The sequence below is a fragment of the Syngnathus leptorhynchus genome, unplaced genomic scaffold (assembly GCF_054491065.1).
Source record: "Syngnathus leptorhynchus isolate UIUO unplaced genomic scaffold, UIUO_Slep HiC_scaffold_74, whole genome shotgun sequence".
Classification (NCBI taxonomy): domain Eukaryota; kingdom Metazoa; phylum Chordata; class Actinopteri; order Syngnathiformes; family Syngnathidae; genus Syngnathus; species Syngnathus leptorhynchus.
In genome coordinates, this window is record NW_028232041.1 from 22449 (window position 1) to 33672 (window position 11224).

Sequence of the window (11224 nt, forward strand, 5' to 3'; positions counted from 1 at the left end):
AATTGCTTAGCCGAGGTCCTGGAAGCCTAACCCGGCGTGATCTTGCGCAAAAAGCCGCTGCTGAGCTCCAGCTGGAAGTGTAAAAAGAACCGGGCTGGTTCAAAAAAAGAACCGGGCGGCCAGGTAGAATTGCTTAGCCGAGGTCCTGGAAGCCTAACCCGGCGTGATCTTGCGCAAAAAGCCGCTGCTGAGCTCCAGCTGGAAGTGTAAAAAGAACCGGGCTGGTTCAAAAAAAAAGAACCGGGCGGCCCGGTAAAATTGCTTAGCCGGGGTCCTGGAAGCCTAACGCGGCGTGATCTTGCCCGAAAGTCGGCCTCTATACTTCCATATTAGGTACCAGGCGCTCAGAGCCAACTTGGCAAAAATTTTCTAAGTGCCCACGGCTCTGCGGGGATTGTGCGTCCGACCCGCGCCGGTTCTCGAGCCGGCCTAAAATAACGCAAAACCAGCCTCTCCCCCTGGAGCTCACAGCCAAAGGCGAAACTTTTCTAAGTGCCTACGGCTCTGCGGGCTTTTGAGTCCGCCCCGCGCCGGTTCGTCGGTCGGCCTCAAAAAGCGAAAAATCAGCCTCTCTCCCTGGAGCTCGACTCGAGTTGATTATTATACATGAAGAAATAACCAATTTCATCGTTTGGTTTATGTTTTACACGCGTTTTAAATTTTATTGCCGAAATCGCTTTTTCTCGCCGAGATAAGCACGTTTTCTGAAATGCCGCTCTCCCGTCACTCTGGTTAAAGTGTTATGAAAAAAAAGGCTGTTGGGGGCTAGGGAGTATCGAGTTGATCATTATACATGAAGAAATAACCAATTTCATCGTTTGGTTTATGTTTTACACGCGTTTTAAATTTTATTGCCGAAATCGCTTTTTCTCGCCGAGATAAGCACGTTTTCTGAAATGCCGCTCTCCCGTCACTCTGGTTAAAGTGTTATGAAAAAAAAGGCTGTTGGGGGCTAGGGAGTATCGAGTTGATCATTATACATGAAGAAATAACCAATTTCATCGTTTGGTTTATGTTTTACACGCGTTTTAAATTTTATTGCCGAAATCGCTTTTTCTCGCCGAGATAAGCACGTTTTCTTTAATGCCGCTCTCCCGTCACTCTGGTTAAAGTGTTATGAAAAAAAAGGCTGTTGGGGGCTAGGGAGTATCGAGTTGATCATTATACATGAAGAAATAACCAATTTCATCGTTTGGTTTATGTTTTACACGCGTTTTAAATTTTATTGCCGAAATCGCTTTTTCTCGCCGAGATAAGCACGTTTTCTGAAATGCCGCTCTGCCGTCACTCTGGTTAAAGTGTTATGAAAAAAAAAGGCTGTTGGGGGCTAGGGAGTATCGAGTTGATCATTATACATGAAGAAATAACCAATTTCATCGTTTGGTTTATGTTTTACACGCGTTTTAAATTTTATTGCCGAAATCGCTTTTTCTCGCCGAGATAAGCACGTTTTCTGAAATGCCGCTCTCCCGTCACTCTGGTTAAAGTGTTATGAAAAAAAAGGCTGTTGGGGGCTAGGGAGTATCGAGTTGATCATTATACATGAAGAAATAACCAATTTCATCGTTTGGTTTATGTTTTACACGCGTTTTAAATTTTATTGCCGAAATCGCTTTTTCTCGCCGAGATAAGCACGTTTTCTGAAATGCCGCTCTCCCGTCACTCTGGTTAAAGTGTTATGAAAAAAAAGGCTGTTGGGGGCTAGGGAGTATCGAGTTGATCATTATACATGAAGAAATAACCAATTTCATCGTTTGGTTTATGTTTTACACGCGTTTTAAATTTTATTGCCGAAATCGCTTTTTCTCGCCGAGATAAGCACGTTTTCTGAAATGCCGCTCTCCCGTCACTCTGGTTAAAGTGTTATGAAAAAAAAGGCTGTTGGGGGCTAGGGAGTATCGAGTTGATCATTATACATGAAGAAATAACCAATTTCATCGTTTGGTTTATGTTTTACACGCGTTTTAAATTTTATTGCCGAAATCGCTTTTTCTCGCCGAGATAAGCACGTTTTCTGAAATGCCACTCTCCCGTCACTGGTTAAAGTGTTATGAAAAAAAAGGCTGTTGGGGGCTAGGGAGTATCGAGTTGATCATTATACATGAAGAAATAACCAATTTCATCGTTTGGTTTATGTTTTACACGCGTTTTAAATTTTATTGCCGAAATCGCTTTTTCTCGCCGAGATAAGCACGTTTTCTGAAATGCCGCTCTCCCGTCACTCTGGTTAAAGTGTTGTGAAAAAAAAGGCTGTTGGGGGCTAGGGAGTATCGAGTTGATCATTATACATGAAGAAATAACCAATTTCATCGTTTGGTTTATGTTTTACACGCGTTTTAAATTTTATTGCCGAAATCGCTTTTTCTCGCCGAGATAAGCACGTTTTCTGAAATGCCGCTCTCCCGTCACTCTGGTTAAAGTGTTATGAAAAAAAAGGCTGTTGGGGGCTAGGGAGTATCGAGTTGATCATTATACATGAAGAAATAACCAATTTCATCGTTTGGTTTATGTTTTACACGCGTTTTAAATTTTATTGCCGATATCGCTTTTTCTCGCCGAGATAAGCACGTTTTCTGAAATGCCGCTCTCCCGTCACTCTGGTTAAAGTGTTATGAAAAAAAAGGCTGTTGGGGGCTAGGGAGTATCGAGTTGATCATTATACATGAAGAAATAACCAATTTCATCGTTTGGTTTATGTTTTACACGCGTTTTAAATTTTATTGCCGAAATCGCTTTTTCTCGCCGAGATAAGCACGTTTTCTGAAATGCCGCTCTCCCGTCACTCTGGTTAAAGTGTTATGAAAAAAAAGGCTGTTGGGGGCTAGGGAGTATCGAGTTGATCATTATACATGAAGAAATAACCAATTTCATCGTTTGGTTTATGTTTTACACGCGTTTTAAATTTTATTGCCGAAATCGCTTTTTCTCGCCGAGATAAGCACGTTTTCTGAAATGCCGCTCTCCCGTCACTCTGGTTAAAGTGTTATGAAAAAAAAGGCTGTTGGGGGCTAGGGAGTATCGAGTTGATCATTATACATGAAGAAATAACCAATTTCATCGTTTGGTTTATGTTTTACACGCGTTTTAAATTTTATTGCCGAAATCGCTTTTTCTCGCCGAGATAAGCACGTTTTCTGAAATGCCGCTCTCCCGTCACTCTGGTTAAAGTGTTATGAAAAAAAAGGCTGTTGGGGGCTAGGGAGTATCGAGTTGATCATTATACATGAAGAAATAACCAATTTCATCGTTTGGTTTATGTTTTACACGCGTTTTAAATTTTATTGCCGAAATCGCTTTTTCTCGCCGAGATAAGCACGTTTTCTGAAATGCCGCTATCCCGTCACTCTGGTTAAAGTGTTATGAAAAAAAAGGCTGTTGGGGGCTAGGGAGTATCGAGTTGATCATTATACATGAAGAAATAACCAATTTCATCGTTTGGTTTATGTTTTACACGCGTTTTAAATTTTATTGCCGAAATCGCTTTTTCTCGCCGAGATAAGCACGTTTTCTGAAATGCCGCTCTCCCGTCACTCTGGTTAAAGTGTTATGAAAAAAAAGGCTGTTGGGGGCTAGGGAGTATCGAGTTGATCATTATACATGAAGAAATAACCAATTTCATCGTTTGGTTTATGTTTTACACGCGTTTTAAATTTTATTGCCGAAATCGCTTTTTCTCGCCGAGATAAGCACGTTTTCTGAAATGCCGCTCTCCCGTCACTCTGGTTAAAGTGTTATGAAAAAAAAGGCTGTTGGGGGCTAGGGAGTATCGAGTTGATCATTATACATGAAGAAATAACCAATTTCATCGTTTGGTTTATGTTTTACACGCGTTTTAAATTTTATTGCCGAAATCGCTTTTTCTCGCCGAGATAAGCACGTTTTCTGAAATGCCGCTCTCCCGTCACTCTGGTTAAAGTGTTATGAAAAAAAAGGCTGTTGGGGGCTAGGGAGTATCGAGTTGATCATTATACATGAAGAAATAACCAATTTCATCGTTTGGTTTATGTTTTACACGCGTTTTAAATTTTATTGCCGAAATCGCTTTTTCTCGCCGAGATAAGCACGTTTTCTGAAATGCCGCTCTCCCGTCACTCTGGTTAAAGTGTTATGAAAAAAAAGGCTGTTGGGGGCTAGGGAGTATCGAGTTGATCATTATACATGAAGAAATAACCAATTTCATCGTTTGGTTTATGTTTTACACGCGTTTTAAATTTTATTGCCGAAATCGCTTTTTCTCGCCGAGATAAGCACGTTTTCTGAAATGCCGCTCTCCCGTCACTCTGGTTAAAGTGTTATGAAAAAAAAGGCTGTTGGGGGCTAGGGAGTATCGAGTTGATCATTATACATGAAGAAATAACCAATTTCATCGTTTGGTTTATGTTTTACACGCGTTTTAAATTTTATTGCCGAAATCGCTTTTTCTCGCCGAGATAAGCACGTTTTCTGAAATGCCGCTCTCCCGTCACTCTGGTTAAAGTGTTATGAAAAAAAAGGCTGTTGGGGGCTAGGGAGTATCGAGTTGATCATTATACATGAAGAAATAACCAATTTCATCGTTTGGTTTATGTTTTACACGCGTTTTAAATTTTATTGCCGAAATCGCTTTTTCTCGCCGAGATAAGCACGTTTTCTGAAATGCCGCTCTCCCGTCACTCTGGTTAAAGTGTTATGAAAAAAAAGGCTGTTGGGGGCTAGGGAGTATCGAGTTGATCATTATACATGAAGAAATAACCAATTTCATCGTTTGGTTTATGTTTTACACGCGTTTTAAATTTTATTGCCGAAATCGCTTTTTCTCGCCGAGATAAGCACGTTTTCTGAAATGCCGCTCTCCCGTCACTCTGGTTAAAGTGTTATGAAAAAAAAGGCTGTTGGGGGCTAGGGAGTATCGAGTTGATCATTATACATGAAGAAATAACCAATTTCATCGTTTGGTTTATGTTTTACACGCGTTTTAAATTTTATTGCCGAAATCGCTTTTTCTCGCCGAGATAAGCACGTTTTCTGAAATGCCGCTCTCCCGTCACTCTGGTTAAAGTGTTATGAAAAAAAAGGCTGTTGGGGGCTAGGGAGTATCGAGTTGATCATTATACATGAAGAAATAACCAATTTCATCGTTTGGTTTATGTTTTACACGCTGCTGAGCTCCAGCTGGAAGTGTAAAAAGAACCGGATTGGTTTAAAAAAGAACCGGGCTGGTTAAAAAAAGAACCGGGCGACCCGGTAAAATTGCTTAGCCGGGGCTCTGGAAGCCTAACACGGCGTGATCTTGTCCAAAAAGCCGCTGCTGAATTCCAGCTGGAAGTGTAAAAAGAACCGGGCTGGTTAAAAAAAAGAACCGGGCGACCCGGTAAAATTGCTTAGCCGGGGCTCTGGAAGCCTAACACGGCGTGATCTTGTCCAAAAAGCCGCTGCTGAGCTCCAGCTGGAAGTGTAAAAAGAACCGGGCTGGTTCAAAAAAAGAACCGGGCGGCCCGGTAAAATTGCTTAGCCAGGGTCCTGGAAGCATAACCCGGCGTGATACTGTGCAAAAAGCCGCTGCTGAGCTCCAGCTGGAAGTGTAAAAAGAACCGGGCTGGTTAAAAAAAGAACCGGGCTGGTTAAAAAAAGAACCGGGCGACCCGGTAAAATTGCTTAGCCGGGGCTCTGGAAGCCTAACACGGCGTGATCTTGTCCAAAAAGCCGCTCGTGAGCTCCAGCTGGAAGTGTAAAAAGAACCGGGCTGGTTAAAAAAAAGAACCGGGCGGCCCGGTAAAATTGCTTAGCCGGGGCTCTGGAAGCCTAACACGGCGTGATCTTGTCCAAAAAGCCGCTCGTGAGCTCCAGCTGGAAGTGTAAAAAGAACCGGGCTGGTTCAAAAAAAGAACCGGGCGGCCAGGTAGAATTGCTTAGCCGAGGTCCTGGAAGCCTAACCCGGCGTGATCTTGCGCAAAAAGCCGCTGCTGAGCTCCAGCTGGAAGTGTAAAAAGAACCGGGCTGGTTCAAAAAAAAGAACCGGGCGGCCCGGTAAAATTGCTTAGCCGGGGTCCTGGAAGCCTAACGCGGCGTGATCTTGCCCGAAAGTCGGCCTCTATACTTCCATATTAGGTACCAGGCGCTCAGAGCCAACTTGGCAAAAATTTTCTAAGTGCCCACGGCTCTGCGGGGATTGTGCGTCCGACCCGCGCCGGTTCTCCAGCCGGCCTAAAATAACGCAAAACCAGCCTCTCCCCCTGGAGCTCACAGCCAAAGGCGAAACTTTTCTAAGTGCCTACGGCTCTGCGGGCTTTTGAGTCCGCCCCGCGCCGGTTCGTCGGTCGGCCTCAAAAAGCGAAAAATCAGCCTCTCTCCCTGGAGCTCGACTCGAGTTGATTATTATACATGAAGAAATAACCAATTTCATCGTTTGGTTCATGTTTTACACGCGTTTTAAATTTTATTGCCGAAATCGCTTTTTCTCGCCGAGATAAGCACGTTTTCTGAAATGCCGCTCTCCCGTCACTCTGGTTAAAGTGTTATGAAAAAAAAGGCTGTTGGGGGCTAGGGAGTATCGAGTTGATCATTATACATGAAGAAATAACCAATTTCATCGTTTGGTTTATGTTTTACACGCGTTTTAAATTTTATTGCCGAAATCGCTTTTTCTCGCCGAGATAAGCACGTTTTCTGAAATGCCGCTCTCCCGTCACTCTGGTTAAAGTGTTATGAAAAAAAAGGCTGTTGGGGGCTAGGGAGTATCGAGTTGATCATTATACATGAAGAAATAACCAATTTCATCGTTTGGTTTATGTTTTACACGCGTTTTAAATTTTATTGCCGAAATCGCTTTTTCTCGCCGAGATAAGCACGTTTTCTGAAATGCCGCTCTCCCGTCACTCTGGTTAAAGTGTTATGAAAAAAAAGGCTGTTGGGGGCTAGGGAGCATCGAGTTGATCATTATACATGAAGAAATAACCAATTTCATCGTTTGGTTTATGTTTTACACGCGTTTTAAATTTTATTGCCGAAATCGCTTTTTCTCGCCGAGATAAGCACGTTTTCTGAAATGCCGCTCTCCCGTCACTCTGGTTAAAGTGTTATGAAAAAAAAAGGCTGTTGGGGGCTAGGGAGTATCGAGTTGATCATTATACATGAAGAAATAACCAATTTCATCGTTTGGTTTATGTTTTACACGCGTTTTAAATTTTATTGCCGAAATCGCTTTTTCTCGCCGAGATAAGCACGTTTTCTGAAATGCCGCTCTCCCGTCACTCTGGTTAAAGTGTTATGAAAAAAAAGGCTGTTGGGGGCTAGGGAGTATCAAGTTGATCATTATACATGAAGAAATAACCAATTTCATCGTTTGGTTTATGTTTTACACGCGTTTTAAATTTTATTGCCGAAATCGCTTTTTCTCGCCGAGATAAGCACGTTTTCTGAAATGCCGCTCTCCCGTCACTCTGGTTAAAGTGTTATGGAAAAAAAGGCTGTTGGGGGCTAGGGAGTATCGAGTTGATCATTATACATGAAGAAATAACCAATTTCATCGTTTGGTTTATGTTTTACACGCGTTTTAAATTTTATTGCCGAAATCGCTTTTTCTCGCCGAGATAAGCACGTTTTCTGAAATGCCGCTCTCCCGTCACTCTGGTTAAAGTGTTATGAAAAAAAAGGCTGTTGGGGGCTAGGGAGTATCGAGTTGATCATTATACATGAAGAAATAACCAATTTCATCGTTTGGTTTATGTTTTACACGCGTTTTAAATTTTATTGCCGAAATCGCTTTTTCTCGCCGAGATAAGCACGTTTTCTGAAATGCCGCTCTCCCGTCACTCTGGTTAAAGTGTTATGAAAAAAAAGGCTGTTGGGGGCTAGGGAGTATCGAGTTGATCATTATACATGAAGAAATAACCAATTTCATCGTTTGGTTTATGTTTTACACGCGTTTTAAATTTTATTGCCGAAATCGCTTTTTCTCGCCGAGATAAGCACGTTTTCTGAAATGCCGCTCTCCCGTCACTCTGGTTAAAGTGTTATGAAAAAAAAGGCTGTTGGGGGCTAGGGAGTATCGAGTTGATCATTATACATGAAGAAATAACCAATTTCATCGTTTGGTTTATGTTTTACACGCGTTTTAAATTTTATTGCCGAAATCGCTTTTTCTCGCCGAGATAAGCACGTTTTCTGAAATGCCGCTCTCCCGTCACTCTGGTTAAAGTGTTATGAAAAAAAAGGCTGTTGGGGGCTAGGGAGTATCGAGTTGATCATTATACATGAAGAAATAACCAATTTCATCGTTTGGTTTATGTTTTACACGCGTTTTAAATTTTATTGCCGAAATCGCTTTTTCTCGCCGAGATAAGCACGTTTTCTGAAATGCCACTCTCCCGTCACTGGTTAAAGTGTTATGAAAAAAAAGGCTGTTGGGGGCTAGGGAGTATCGAGTTGATCATTATACATGAAGAAATAACCAATTTCATCGTTTGGTTTATGTTTTACACGCGTTTTAAATTTTATTGCCGAAATCGCTTTTTCTCGCCGAGATAAGCACGTTTTCTGAAATGCCGCTCTCCCGTCACTCTGGTTAAAGTGTTGTGAAAAAAAAGGCTGTTGGGGGCTAGGGAGTATCGAGTTGATCATTATACATGAAGAAATAACCAATTTCATCGTTTGGTTTATGTTTTACACGCGTTTTAAATTTTATTGCCGAAATCGCTTTTTCTCGCCGAGATAAGCACGTTTTCTGAAATGCCGCTCTCCCGTCACTCTGGTTAAAGTGTTATGAAAAAAAAGGCTGTTGGGGGCTAGGGAGTATCGAGTTGATCATTATACATGAAGAAATAACCAATTTCATCGTTTGGTTTATGTTTTACACGCGTTTTAAATTTTATTGCCGATATCGCTTTTTCTCGCCGAGATAAGCACGTTTTCTGAAATGCCGCTCTCCCGTCACTCTGGTTAAAGTGTTATGAAAAAAAAGGCTGTTGGGGGCTAGGGAGTATCGAGTTGATCATTATACATGAAGAAATAACCAATTTCATCGTTTGGTTTATGTTTTACACGCGTTTTAAATTTTATTGCCGAAATCGCTTTTTCTCGCCGAGATAAGCACGTTTTCTGAAATGCCGCTCTCCCGTCACTCTGGTTAAAGTGTTATGAAAAAAAAGGCTGTTGGGGGCTAGGGAGTATCGAGTTGATCATTATACATGAAGAAATAACCAATTTCATCGTTTGGTTTATGTTTTACACGCGTTTTAAATTTTATTGCCGAAATCGCTTTTTCTCGCCGAGATAAGCACGTTTTCTGAAATGCCGCTCTCCCGTCACTCTGGTTAAAGTGTTATGAAAAAAAAGGCTGTTGGGGGCTAGGGAGTATCGAGTTGATCATTATACATGAAGAAATAACCAATTTCATCGTTTGGTTTATGTTTTACACGCGTTTTAAATTTTATTGCCGAAATCGCTTTTTCTCGCCGAGATAAGCACGTTTTCTGAAATGCCGCTCTCCCGTCACTCTGGTTAAAGTGTTATGAAAAAAAAAGGCTGTTGGGGGCTAGGGAGTATCGAGTTGATCATTATACATGAAGAAATAACCAATTTCATCGTTTGGTTTATGTTTTACACGCGTTTTAAATTTTATTGCCGAAATCGCTTTTTCTCGCCGAGATAAGCACGTTTTCTGAAATGCCGCTCTCCCGTCACTCTGGTTAAAGTGTTATGAAAAAAAAGGCTGTTGGGGGCTAGGGAGTATCGAGTTGATCATTATACATGAAGAAATAACCAATTTCATCGTTTGGTTTATGTTTTACACGCGTTTTAAATTTTATTGCCGAAATCGCTTTTTCTCGCCGAGATAAGCACGTTTTCTGAAATGCCGCTCTCCCGTCACTCTGGTTAAAGTGTTATGAAAAAAAAGGCTGTTGGGGGCTAGGGAGTATCGAGTTGATCATTATACATGAAGAAATAACCAATTTCATCGTTTGGTTTATGTTTTACACGCGTTTTAAATTTTATTGCCGAAATCGCTTTTTCTCGCCGAGATAAGCACGTTTTCTGAAATGCCGCTCTCCCGTCACTCTGGTTAAAGTGTTATGAAAAAAAAGGCTGTTGGGGGCTAGGGAGTATCGAGTTGATCATTATACATGAAGAAATAACCAATTTCATCGTTTGGTTTATGTTTTACACGCGTTTTAAATTTTATTGCCGAAATCGCTTTTTCTCGCCGAGATAAGCACGTTTTCTGAAATGCCGCTCTCCCGTCACTCTGGTTAAAGTGTTATGAAAAAAAAGGCTGTTGGGGGCTAGGGAGTATCGAGTTGATCATTATACATGAAGAAATAACCAATTTCATCGTTTGGTTTATGTTTTACACGCGTTTTAAATTTTATTGCCGAAATCGCTTTTTCTCGCCGAGATACAGCACGTTTTCTGAAATGCCGCTCTCCCGTCACTCTGGTTAAAGTGTTATGAAAAAAAAGGCTGTTGGGGGCTAGGGAGTATCGAGTTGATCATTATACATGAAGAAATAACCAATTTCATCGTTTGGTTTATGTTTTACACGCGTTTTAAATTTTATTGCCGAAATCGCTTTTTCTCGCCGAGATAAGCACGTTTTCTGAAATGCCGCTCTCCCGTCACTCTGGTTAAAGTGTTATGAAAAAAAAGGCTGTTGGGGGCTAGGGAGTATCGAGTTGATCATTATACATGAAGAAATAACCAATTTCATCGTTTGGTTTATGTTTTACACGCGTTTTAAATTTTATTGCCGAAATCGCTTTTTCTCGCCGAGATAAGCACGTTTTCTGAAATGCCGCTCTCCCGTCACTCTGGTTAAAGTGTTATGAAAAAAAAGGCTGTTGGGGGCTAGGGAGTATCGAGTTGATCATTATACATGAAGAAATAACCAATTTCATCGTTTGGTTTATGTTTTACACGCGTTTTAAATTTTATTGCCGAAATCGCTTTTTCTCGCCGAGATAAGCACGTTTTCTGAAATGCCGCTCTCCCGTCACTCTGGTTAAAGTGTTATGAAAAAAAAGGCTGTTGGGGGCTAGGGAGTATCGAGTTGATCATTATACATGAAGAAATAACCAATTTCATCGTTTGGTTTATGTTTTACACGCGTTTTAAATTTTATTGCCGAAATCGCTTTTTCTCGCCGAGATAAGCACGTTTTCTGAAATGCCGCTCTCCCGTCACTCTGGTTAAAGTGTTATGAAAAAAAAGGCTGTTGGGGGCTAGGGAGTATCGAGTTGATCATTATACA